The sequence below is a fragment of the Pseudoliparis swirei genome, chromosome 16 (assembly GCF_029220125.1).
Source record: "Pseudoliparis swirei isolate HS2019 ecotype Mariana Trench chromosome 16, NWPU_hadal_v1, whole genome shotgun sequence".
Classification (NCBI taxonomy): Eukaryota; Metazoa; Chordata; class Actinopteri; order Perciformes; family Liparidae; genus Pseudoliparis; species Pseudoliparis swirei.
This window is the reverse complement of record NC_079403.1, coordinates 17,277,998-17,290,660: the sequence shown is the minus strand read 5'-3', so window position 1 is coordinate 17,290,660 and position 12,663 is coordinate 17,277,998. Positions and strand designations below refer to the sequence as shown.

Sequence of the window (12,663 nt, the reverse complement as noted above, 5' to 3'; positions counted from 1 at the left end):
CGATAGCGCTGGGCTATATACTTCAGCTTGCTGTAAAATCAGCTGTTCCCATGGCCGCAAAGTTTCAGCCCGCATTTTCTAAACCTATCGCCAGAATAATATGTTGGAGTTTCTTGTCCTCATGAAGTGGTGAATTAGTTCTCAAAAGTATCCAAATGGTGACGGCCACAGGGCCTCAGCCAGGATACGCGTGTGTGTTGTGTTGCTGTGCTGGGTCTGTCGATCCCTGCATCCTGGTTGGTTGGAGCGTGAAGCAGCTGGCCACTGCTCCCAGCCTCTAAGGCCCGCCCCATCCTGGGGGAGTGTGGGCTCCTTTTCCCCTGGCACACCTTGTGCTATAATGGGCGGTTTGATTTGCCGCATGCTTTATTTGAACATTACCCAAGATGAATTGGCAGTATGTGTCTTCCAGCTGCCTTTATTAGAATTCCCATTGTTTTACTGTTGGTAAACTATTTCAATCTTTGTTCAATAAAAGTGTTTAGGTAATCCATTGCATGCTCTTTCATAATTTGCTTAGTTTGAGAGACACACCATAACAAAAGGATCCACATATAATGAACTAGAACGGGCACTCGGTATAGCGCATACCTTCGCATATCACAAGGTTGGGCATTGAATTATGAACATTTTGGCATTAGTTGCATGCCAATTGGATAAAAATTGACCGCGCTATGGTAAAAAGAAGATGTTGACCTTTTCATGACCTTGACCTTTGACCCGATCGATCCCAAAATCTAATCAAATGGTCCCCGGATAATAACCAATCATCCCACCAAATTCCATGCGATTCAAGAAGATTTTGACCTTTTCATGACCTTGACCTTTGACCCTCGGGATAGTGGGACACTGCTTGAAGGGATTAAACCATTATCTATCACAGGGATGACCAAATATTCTTTTCATTATCTGTTCAAATCCATTGATTATTTTAGTAAAAGGTTCACAGTGGCCGAAGCTTCCAATGTTCTAAATGCATGTAATGTCTAATCAAATGTCCAAAGCCCAAAAGCATCTCATATATAATATATATATATATATATATTAACCAGAGAATATCGGGGTGTTCTTGCAAACACGGTTAACTCACACCAAATTCCTCTATCAAACTTAACTTAACACTGTAAATTTCCTGAAAATATTGTACTTACGTTGACATATTTGTATCAGTTACTGTTCCACATGTACCACTCTTAAAATCGGCTTTAATTAGATCCTCCAAACAGCACTTAGAACTCTTTTCCAAAGGAAATATATTACTTTTAAAGCTGGCTGGCCTATTGCTGTTGGTCCAACAGTGTAAAGAGCAACAGGAGTGAAACACTGTAATAGATGTTTGCCGTTATTTTGGTAAAACCTTGTACCGTTATGAGGGAACTACCGCGTTTTAATTTAAAAAAAAGACAAGAACCAAAACACATTTCCCTCTTGGACCGATCCAAAACACAAAATACCCGACAGGCTTGTGTTTGGTCTCCCTCGATGGATGAGATTCAGATTAATAGACATTTCCATTTATTGATTAGATGCTTCCAATTCAACAACACCAGACACAACGTGATTGATGATGGCATTCTTGTTGTCATCAAGGAGCATTATAACCACGATAACGTGGGCTAATGAATATGAATGGGAGCAACGGGAGGATTAAGTAACTTGACTGGACGCTCTATGAGAGGCGGCAGAGAGAGAGGCCTCGGCCACTGCTACGCTTAAAAGACCCGGGTCTCCATTTTCTGCGGCGTGGCGAGGGGATGAACTGACTGCGGGACAACAGAAAGTCAATATCCTTGTTGAGCACAAAATGAACACGGTGTTTAATCCTGCGTCCACAACAATGGTCTGCTCCATCACTTTGCCTCACCCGAGCCGCCGCTCAGCTTACCTTCCACCGCGAGCCCCGGGGCACAGGCAGCAAGTGTGTGGGGTTTATTAGACTGTGTGTGTGTGATCAGAAGCTATAAGGATTACGCTCTGTAAAAAGCTGCTCCCAGACTTGTTTTGAAAGGGCTCAAATTGGCAGAAGTGGAAAAAACGTGAAGACTCTCGGGATGAGTCAGTGTGACGATATTCGTCTCACTTCCCTGACTAATGCGACGTTATGTACAATTGGGATTAGCAAGGTTTTGACAATCTCTGGTTAAAAAAAACAAAACAGGACAAACTGAGACTTCAGCGCTCCATCCTGAGTGTTCAGTGACTCGGCGGTGGTACTACGGGACCTGAGCGTAGCACTTTAAGGTCGGCTCCAGTCACCGCCTTGACCCTTGACCCGACTGTTCAAACAACACAAGATAAATTTATTCTCCCCCCGTTCCTCCAAAAGTGCCATGCGGGTTGAGTGCATGGTTCGTCAGTCCTGCAGGTTTATAATTACCTGTCACCTGGATTCTGAGGAGTTGTCCGCTTGTACTTAGATGGAATATTAATGGGAAAATCCAGCTGAAACACAGTTGTTGAGTAATAAGTTATGTTGTAGACATGACTTTCATATGTACACAGTTTGTGGCAGGCCAATCAGGAGCCAGGAACTCTATCAATCGCATGGGTGCTGAGGTTTGTTTCTGAAAACACACACTCACACACACTCACAGGAGGTTAGTTTGCTATGCTGAAGGTTAACGCTCGCTGAAGGCGACATTTCACCTTAATGTGATGCAGGAGTTCTTTAAAAGAAATGTGTGTATATATAATATAAATGGTGTTCTGGACTGCAAGATGACTTGTTTGGAATTCTTTTTTTTCCTGGGCAACTTCTCTCCAAATTGCTTTCTGTAAATCTTTGAATGGGAATTCAAACATATACATACACATATATATATATATATATTAGGGCTGTGAAACGATTAACATTTTTAATCAGGTTAATCACAGGTTTCTGTGGATTAATCATGATTAATCCCATATATACATTCAGGGTTTTTCCTGGGTTAAAATGGGTCTTCGGTGCTCCCAAAAAAAAAAAGTCACCATCTGTTCGTTGAGTGAGTGATCAGCAGCTGGCCGCTCGGTCCATTCGCGCACCTCAGTTGCGTATTGATCAGACAAGAAGACACGCTTATCTACTCCAGTGTCTCCCCTCCTATTATAACAGGTGGAAATCTCCACCCGTCACCCTGTAATTTCCGTCTACCCCCCCCCTGTCAACAATTCTCGGCTCGCGAGACAGAGCGATGCGCGCGCCGGCATCGAAGCTCTGCGGCGACCGCGATCGACATATTGAGCACCCCTGCATTAAAATATTAAAGAGCCGAGTTTTTTTCAGCGTGAGAAATACAATGTGTGGCGGGAGTGCGTGAGTTAAAACCGAAATGCGTGAGTCTCACGCTCAATGCGTGACACTTGAGAGCCCTGCATTGCTCACCAGTGTGCGGGGGGGGGGGGGGGTGTGCAAGTGACTTTTTTTCGTCCCGGCATCCGAGCTCTGCGGCGCGCGAGACGGAGATCGGAGTCGTGTTAACGCGACACGTAGAGACAGAATGACATGCTGCTGGTTAGAGACGACCAACAACAGACGGAGCTCATTCTGCGCATGCGTTAAATGCGTAAAAAAAAAAAACTAGTTAAACCTGTAATTGAATTAACGCGTTATTTTTCACAGCACTAATATATATACACTACCGTTCAAAAGTTTGGGGTCATCCAGACAATTTCGTGTCTTCCATGAAAACTCACTTTATTTATCAAATGAATTGAAAATTGAATAGAAAATATAGTCAAGACATTGACAAGGTTAGAAATAATGATTAATATTTGAAGTATTAATTGTGTTCTTCAAACTTCAAGCTCAAAGGAAGGCCAGTTGTATAGCTTATATCACCAGCATAACTGTTTTCAGCTGTGCTAACATAATTGCACAAGGGTTTTCTAATCAGACATTAGTCTTCTAAGGCGATTAGCAAACACAATGTACCATTAGAACACTGGAGTGATAGTTGATGGAAATGGGCCTCTATACACCTATGGAGATATTTCATTAGAAACCAGACGTTTCCAACGAGAATAGTCATTTACCACATTAACAATGTATAGTGTGTATTTTTGATTAATGTTATATTTATTGAAAAAACAGTGCTTTTCTTTGAAAAATAAAGACATTTCTAAGTGACCCCAAACTTTTGAACGGTAGTATATATATATATCATTCATTTTTTTAGTCTGTTTTATTTATCTCTATTTGTAGTGGTGGAGGAAGCATTCAGATCCTTTACTCGAGGAAAAGTAGCAATTCCACACTTGAGCCCCGCCTCTTGTCGCGCTCTACCTCTCATATAGACGTCATTCCACACATTCCCCCAAAATAACGTCATCTGCAAACAAAGTAAGCATCCTCATGGCTTCATCCATATCCTCTTGCTCTCTGGGCTCCGGTTAATGACGGCTGCCTCACCTTGTGTTTCGCAACATCGCCTTGATAAATCTCACCTTCCTCCGCTGTATCCCGGCGTCACCATTTGTTGTTACTGTGTATATTTAGGGCTCACGCTTTATTTGCTGCCGCCACAGCTCGGTTCCCCCGCAGGTCTCGTTAGTTTCCTCCCACATTATGCTGCCACCGACTGCCTGTTGGTATACCAGAGGGATGCTTTCTCTCCTGTGTTGTCCTGTGGTTGTATCCCTCTCACCTCCTCACCTGGCCGCTGGCCTGTGGGGCTGCCAGCCTCAGATGGTTAATTATCTCTTGTCTGAGCCGCGATCACCTCCCCAGGGGCCCCGGCAGCATAACGGCCCATCAGAGGCCGCCCATTGAACCTCCTCCCAAGCCCACCGGGGTGTCCAACCACCTGGCTAATAACAATTCATGCAGCTGCCAATCCAGCTGAGGCGCGCCATCAATATTCCTGTCTGCAGAATAACTTCAATTAGGAGGGGGGGATCTGAGCATTGAGACGCAGGACGAATATCATCCGCCACGTTGATGCCCTAAATGGCATGTCAGAGAGGCTGAGACGAGAACATACTCTCATATACTGAATGTCCATGAAATGTATCGGCCACACACGCAGCAGAAAGAGAATATTATAAAACTAGAGTTATTCCCAACCAGCGTCACAGCGGACGACGCTCCTGTAGTGGACGTATTATTAGTTTTTAAATGGTATGCTGCGATTGGGAGTGAGCAAATGCTCGTTAGTAAGCAACGAATTACAGATTACAATTTATGGATGAATGGTGAATAATATCCACTTCTCCATAATTAGTTAGTATCACTTCCATAACCATCCGAGTAAACGTCAGTTTGAGAGAACACATTCGGAACGTGATGGGTGGTTCAGATGAAACGGTCATTTAGAGTTGATGGCGGCAAAAAAAAAATAGGTCAATAGCCTTTTCCTCAAATCAATCCTGAAATGTATTCAAAAATATTGTTGTTTCTTAAAGAAGAAAAAAACGACCAATGAACTGAATAAGTTGCCAATGGATGCTGTTAAAATTCATTGCACATGCAGCCCGGCCTCTCAACACGCCCTCCCTGGGTGGCGTGTTGAGAGGCTGAGGCGGTCCTAATCATGCCGAACAGTGGGGAATGGCGACATCAGTGAGAATGGGGGGATGAGAAGGGGAGGGGCAGGCTGAAAACCCGAGACCCTACAGTGTGGGCCAGGGTTATTATCTGCAATTACCCTGATTACTGAGCCCTTCATGTGAATGACTACGGTGAAATTCATGTATCTCCAATATTACTACTAAACGGAGTCAGAGGTTTTTATTACGGCCTGAATGTAAGAAACACAGGACAGTGCGGATGTGATCACAGACGCTAAAGTAAAGGTTATTGGCAATAAAGCTCGTCTGACCGTATTCCGATGACTGAGCGCGTCGCTCCCCCCCCGCGCTCCTCAAACAATTGCAACCCAAAAACCACAGGCGGAGCCTCGTTGCATTTATTAGAGGCGCTTTCATCGCCCTAGTTATGCAGTCTGTGAATGTCAAATTCCCAAACACATATTTTTTGCTAATTCTCCCTGCGTCCTGAAATAAATATTGCTGCTCGGGAGCTCCGTATCTGGTGATCAATCACGTCACCTCTCTGATCCCGCGACGCCATTTATTAAGTGCTGAACAAATGGGCCGGAGCCGGCGAGCGGCTGTTCCCAGGCCGGGGAATGTAAATCTAACCAGAGAAACACATTATTCAGACTTGTTCGCATACTAACATTTTGCTGGTGCCAATGCAAACTTGCAAAGGTTATGAAGGAAATTTGTATTTGCAAGCAGACAGCCGGAAGTTCCTTCCACCGATGCATTATGGGCAAAATTGTGCTCGACAGCAATTTTTTTCCTGCAGTTTTAGCTTCGAGTTTATTTTGTCTTCCTTTTTTAAAAATCTAATTATGACAACACTCATTTGTGCTCATTACATGTTGTTGTTGCTTATAGCATAGAAAGAGAAAGCAGTATTTATCCTCCAGGTTAAAATGCGCCACGTTACTGTGACCCGGCTTCAGCAGCATCCGACTACAATGTCCAGAGAAAGCTGAACTCCTCTCTTGCAGTGAGATAAATCAACTCGTCAGCACACACACACACACACACACCATGGATACTGCATATTCCAACTAAACACAGGATCACATTCAATGACCACAGGGGCAACACCGGTCGGTTAATTAGTTGTTTTCTCAATTTGAACAACTTCTGGGGATACCGGGCTCTTTTTTTCATTACTTATCTTCTTACTGGTTCCCAATCAAGCAGATGTTGCTTTTGGGCAGGTGTGCTCAGGTGATGCCAATGTGTTGACATTTATTTTTTCATAGATCATATTCTCTATCTTTCTTGGATTCCATTAAAAGGTCTATGAGAAGCATCGCAATGTGAACATAGAAGTAAGTAATTAAGTGTTCCAAGAAACCCCACACTGTAAGAAAAAAACCCGTAAAAAGAAGGTCAAATGAGTGGCAGCTACGGCTGCCAAACAAAAACCGTAAATTTAAGGTAAAATACCTTACTTCAAATAAAGGACGAAAACCATAAATTTACAGTAATTTTCATTAAAGATTTTGCAGTGAAATACTGTTTTTTTACAGATTTTTCCTGTAATATTACAATCAAACACCTTAATTAAAGTGATATTTCTATAGGTTCTGCAGTGAAATACTGTTATTTTACAGATTTTTCCTTTATTATTACAGTCAAATACCTTCAATAAAGTGATATTTCTAAAGCTTCTGCAGTGAAATACTGTAATTTTACAGATTTTGCCTATATTATTACAGTCAAATACCTTCAATAAAGTCATATTTCTAAAGCTTCTGCAGTGAAATACTGTAATTTTACAGATTTTGAATGTATTATTACAATCAAACACCTTCAATAAAGTGATATTTCTAAAGGTTCTGCAGTGAAATACTGTAATTCTACAGATTTTCCTATATTATTACAGTCAAACGCCTTCAATAAAGTGATATTTCTAAAGGTTCTGCAGTGAAATACTGTAATTTTACAGATTTTTCCTATATTATTACAGTCAAACGCCTTCAATAAAGTGATATTTCTAAAGGTTCTGCAGTGAAATACTGTGATTTTACAGATTTTCCTATATTATTACAATCAAACACCTTCAATAAAGTGATATTTCTAAAGGTTCTGCAGTGAAATACTGTGATTTTACAGATTTTCCTATATTATTACAATCAAACACCTTCAATAAAGTGATATTTCTAAAGGTTCTGCAGTGAAATACTGTGATTTTACAGATTTTTCCGATATTATTACAATCAAACACCTTCAATAAAGTGATATTTCTAAAGGTTCTGCAGTGAAATACTGTGATTTTACAGATTTTCCTATATTATTACAATCAAACACCTTCAATAAAATGATATTTATAAAGGTTTTGCAGTGAAATACTGTGATTTTACAGATTTCTCCTGTACTATTACAAGTGTTCAATTATTATGAAATATAAGCTTTTGAGATTACTGTGAAAAATCTAAATACATTGAAACATCTACAAAACATTCAATGTTTCAATTAAAGTAGGGGTTAGAAACTGAATTACATATAAAGTACACACCAATATTGATTTTAAAACATTTTATTTAATGTACATTTTCAAAATCAACCAATTATTCACTATCAGTTGATAAGTGAAAGCAAAACATACCACAAAAGGTCCATAATTGTGGGCGGCTGTAGCTCAGTGGGGTAAGGGGGCCGTCCTGCAACCCCAAGGTTGTCGGTTCGATCCCCGCTCTCCCCATTAGTTGCAAGTCAAAGTGTCCTTGAGCAAGGCACTGAACCCCCAGTTGCTTCCTGGTCGCATCACTGCAGCCCACTGCTCCTTAATAACTAAGGATGGGTTAAATGCAGAGAACTAATTTCCCCTTGGGGATTAATAAAGTATATTTCTTCTTTATAAATATTTACCAGAAGTGACAGTGCAGATAAAGAACAATCTTCCAAATTTCCAGTAATCAGCCAGATCCTCGGTGCATCTGGGGGGAAAAAGGGAAGAAGGACAAACAAATTCACTGGAAAGTCCTGAGAAAGTTGGCTTTCATTTCTTCCCATTCCTTTAAACAAACTTAAACTAACTATTTTGAAATTGTCTGTACCAATTGACATTCTGTCAATCTGAACAGTCAGCTTTGACAATGATAGTAATTAAATGATTACCTATTTAAAGCTGCACGCAGTGCATGTCTTAGAACTTCCATCAGAAACATGTGAATCACGAAAAGAAGAAAGACGTGGATTCACAACAATGGGCACGTTTCAGATGTATCATAGCAAGGTAAACACACTTGTAGCTAAACAAAAAAGAAGCTAATTGATACATCTAGATCAAACCAACCACCGATAATTATATTGTGACATGTCTGAGGGTCTTTTCCTCAATGCCCTTTAGAAATAAAAAAAGGGTAGATGATGATAATGATGACGACATGTCTTTGAAAAGTATGCTAACTCTACGGTGGCCCTGAGAGATCAACACACTGCCACTTAAGAAAACACATGCAAAAAGACAAAACACAGGCAAGTTAAGATTAAACTTTAGCAATTTGACAACACATGTCCAGCATTTAGAAAACATGCCGCAAATACAGAAACAGAAGTGTTTCCAAAGGACAATAGTGCTGAGCACGGTTTGAACATGTTTGTTGCTGCTAGTTTGAGACTCGTGAAGTTATTGAAGTGACGTCGGCTCCGTATACCATCTGTTTATGTTGGGAACTGACTTTTGCTGCTGCTTTACTCTGCACGTAAAGTGACCGCTGCACGCAACTCATAGGACTTTGCAGAGCGAAAAGCAGAATTCAATCTCATATGACCTCATCTTCAAAATTGAAAAAGTTACGTTAACTGTAGCTTGCATAATAACCATATAAGCAATAACTTTATGGTGGTGATAGTAGTACGAGGTATGTTTATTTCAGGTAAGGTAATAGTGGTCTGTTTGGGGATTTTCAAGGAAAGAAGTCTCATGGGAATGCTTGGCTTACTGTAGACTATCGTCTGTATATTTTTTGTCTAATAATGCCTACATGAATATGATGCAGGCTACAGGCTGTCTGTCCACACTGTTAAACCGGATAGTACAGTTTAAAATCTGTCAAATCTCCTCAGAAATAATCAGAATGACTGATATAATTCAGCTTTTCCGCTCTGCAAGGTCCTGCGAGGTGCATGCAGCTCACTTTCCGGTGAGTAGAGCAGTAGCATATTGTAGGTCCACAACGTAAACAGATGATACAATACCCGATTTCAATAACTTCATGAGTCACAAACCATAGCAACAGCAAGCCTGTCCAAGCTGTGTTCATCACGATTTAGTGTCCTCTTGAAACACTTTTTCTTAATTTGCAGCGCTTTTCTGTACCGTGTTGTGTCGTCTGAATTTGCAGCGCTTTTTCTAAATGCTGCACATGTGCTGTCAATTTGATGAAGTTGTTTTCTTAATTTGCTTGTGTTTTGTCTATTAGCATGTTTTATTAAGTTGCAGTGCCCTGACCTCTCAGGGCCACCGTACAACTCAAAGAAAGGAAGGCCGAAGGAAAAGCTCCTCAGTTTTTTATGGCCAGTGGAAGAACTGTCTCATAAAAGTGCTTTGCTCAGATCATTAAAGTACTTGAGAAATCATATCTAATATTAATCACAATGTAAGGTTTTGCAATAGTGGTTCAAATGGACTAATATCTTTTATATATGCTGCAGTGGATACTTACGAGTGATGGACTTTGGGTGTTTCCCCCCCGTCAATGTTGTTCCAATCCTTATTGAGCTGAAAAATATAAGAAAGTTTCGTGTAATTAGCTATTATCAGTGTTGACAAGGGTAATGTGAAAATGAATCAGAAAAAAACTGCCACCACATATTTCGTGCATGCAGAAAGTATTCAGACTTTTTCACTTTTTCCCATTTTGTTATGTTGCAACCTTATGATAGAATCATTTGAATTAATTTTACCTCATCAATCTACACTCAATACCCTGTAATAAAAAGAAAACTGGATTATCACATTGACATACGTATTCAGACCCTTTACTTGGTACTTAGTTAATGCACCTTTAGCACGGTTAAAGCCTCGTCTCTTGATAAAACGCGACAAGCTTTACACACCTGGATTTGGGGATGTTCTGCCATTCTTTTCTGCAGATCCTCACACGCTCTGTCAGGTTGGATGGGGACCGTTGGTAAACAGACATTTTCAGATCACTAAAAACAAATCACAAACCTATAAGTGACCATGGAAGGTGAACTCAATTTTAAGAATCATATCACCAGCATCAGCAAGGTGCCTTTTCCAACTCAGAAACATTTACAAAAATTAGAGGCTTTATTTCCCAGTCTGACTTAGAGTAACTCATGCATGCATTTGTTTTGAGCAGGCTTCTTAAATGAACACAACACATTTTTACAGTATGTATGTGTGTATTGTTTCTGTTTAAATGCACATGTTTGCTGTTTTATATTGTTCATTGTAAGAACAAATCCTATCTCTCTCTATGTCTTGTCTGTTTGCTTACCTGTCCTTGAGTGGAATTATGTGCCCCACCATCCAGTGGTATCTTGTCACTCCTGGTTCTTCAGCCTTCTCATGATCTTGCAGGCCATGCACTGCTCAGGGTCCAGTGCTGTGTGCAGTACGGTTCGAAAAAGTGAAGAATACTGTCAATTATATCCATGTCACCCACCTAAACCACATTCAAGTATGTTTTCTGGTTGTGAGACAGAATCATGCCAACAAGCTAACGTTACCTGAAGCTAGTTTACTTAACTAGCTAACCAAACTCTTTGTAACAGTCCGTTTATCCACCTATAGCATTATTTAATCCATTATGAACTGTATTAAACACACTAATTAACTGATTTTAATGTAATAACATTACTTTTAAACATATAAAATGATTAATTTGTTTCCATATGTCTAAATGAAATATGTTTAAACTATGCTAAACAGAAAATTACATTAGGTTGTTTCAGAAAGTAACAGTGAAAATGTTTTCTTACCTGATATCTTCAATAATTTTGCAGGATATCAATTCACGTAACTTTGCTGGTCACCACATCCCGTATGATCCTTCCTCTGTGTCCCAGTCTTTCTTTCTCCGTTGACATCCCACAAGTTAAAATCGCAGGCATATGTAAAATACTTCAGGTAATAATGCAGGTAGGTCAACAGCAGACACTAGCAGACCTGCCGAGTAGCGCCTGCCCCGCTGCGGCTTCCCGCTCGAACAGACGTAATTTCAAATCCGAGGCGCGGACAGTTCTCATTGGCCAGTTCTCTGAGTGACAGGCAGATTATCCAATCATGTTCAAAGCAACGTGGGGAGACAGCCAATAGCAATGGTTTTAGCGTGGTAACATAACAAATACAGAAAAAGATGACTTGTTTTGAAAGAAACTAAAGAAATGTCTGTATTTAGTTGTATTTATAGGCTGGTATATTCAATTAACTCTTTCCATTGCAGTGTATGAATACAAATGAAATACTATATGGTAAAGTTGTAATAATACCTATAGGTTAACACAAACACACATAGACACATGGTAGGCTATATATATATATATTTCCACACTTAGTATGTTTTTAAGGCCGGCTGAGAGGGGCGACGGTTGGTCATTCAATTCCTTTGTAGTATACTTACTAGTCTACAGTCAACAGAACTCCAACACATTGATCCATATGAAGCGTTTCCTCTACATTGAGTCTACTCAGAAGTGGTAGATTATTATTTGTATTATTACTATTATTTATCGGGTTAGCCTCAACACAAGAACACACAAGTAGAGGCCCAGTGTTTAGTGGTTCTTTAATTAAAGAAAATGAAGCACCCAAATATTTTAAAAAGTTTTAGTGCCATTCCCTGCACAATAACCCAAATGAGGACTGATGACGGCAATTGAGATGGAACAATCAACAATAATCACTGCATATATTGCTTATCGCTGGATTGATATCATGGTGACATTCTATTTACATTCAGATGGCCCATAGTATGACCCTCTTGCATTTTAACAAATCCCTGACCTTTCCTTTAGAACCACCAAAATGCCAACTGTGCAAACATGACAATGTCATTTTCCCCTAACTGTGTTGCAGTGTTATGCGGCAGGTTGGTTTAGAGTTCAGCCTTTGCCCACAGCAACACTCATTTGCCAACATGGCCATTATCCCATACAGGTTGCAACATGTTTTCAAACTTTTAACCG

The 12,663-nt window shown here is 40.3% G+C and overlaps 1 long non-coding RNA gene across 3 annotated transcripts in view; it reads right to left on the bottom strand.

The window, feature by feature from the left end:
• The window catches only part of LOC130206192 (uncharacterized), a 28,033-nt gene extending 16,379 nt beyond the window's left edge, over positions 1-11,654 (bottom strand). The window contains exons 1-7 of one of the 3 annotated variants that reach the window (XR_008834048.1): positions 11,458-11,654; positions 10,974-11,081; positions 10,567-10,662; positions 10,414-10,436; positions 10,173-10,228; positions 8,374-8,441; positions 8,111-8,295 (exon numbers count right to left, since the gene is read on the bottom strand). This is a non-coding gene — a long non-coding RNA (uncharacterized LOC130206192). Of the gene's footprint in view, positions 1-8,110; positions 8,442-10,172; positions 10,229-10,413; positions 10,437-10,566; positions 10,663-10,973; positions 11,082-11,457 lie in introns of all 3 variants that reach the window. The other 2 variants (XR_008834047.1, XR_008834049.1) reach the window with 2 other exon arrangements.
• Positions 11,655-12,663: the final 1,009 nt, after the last annotated feature.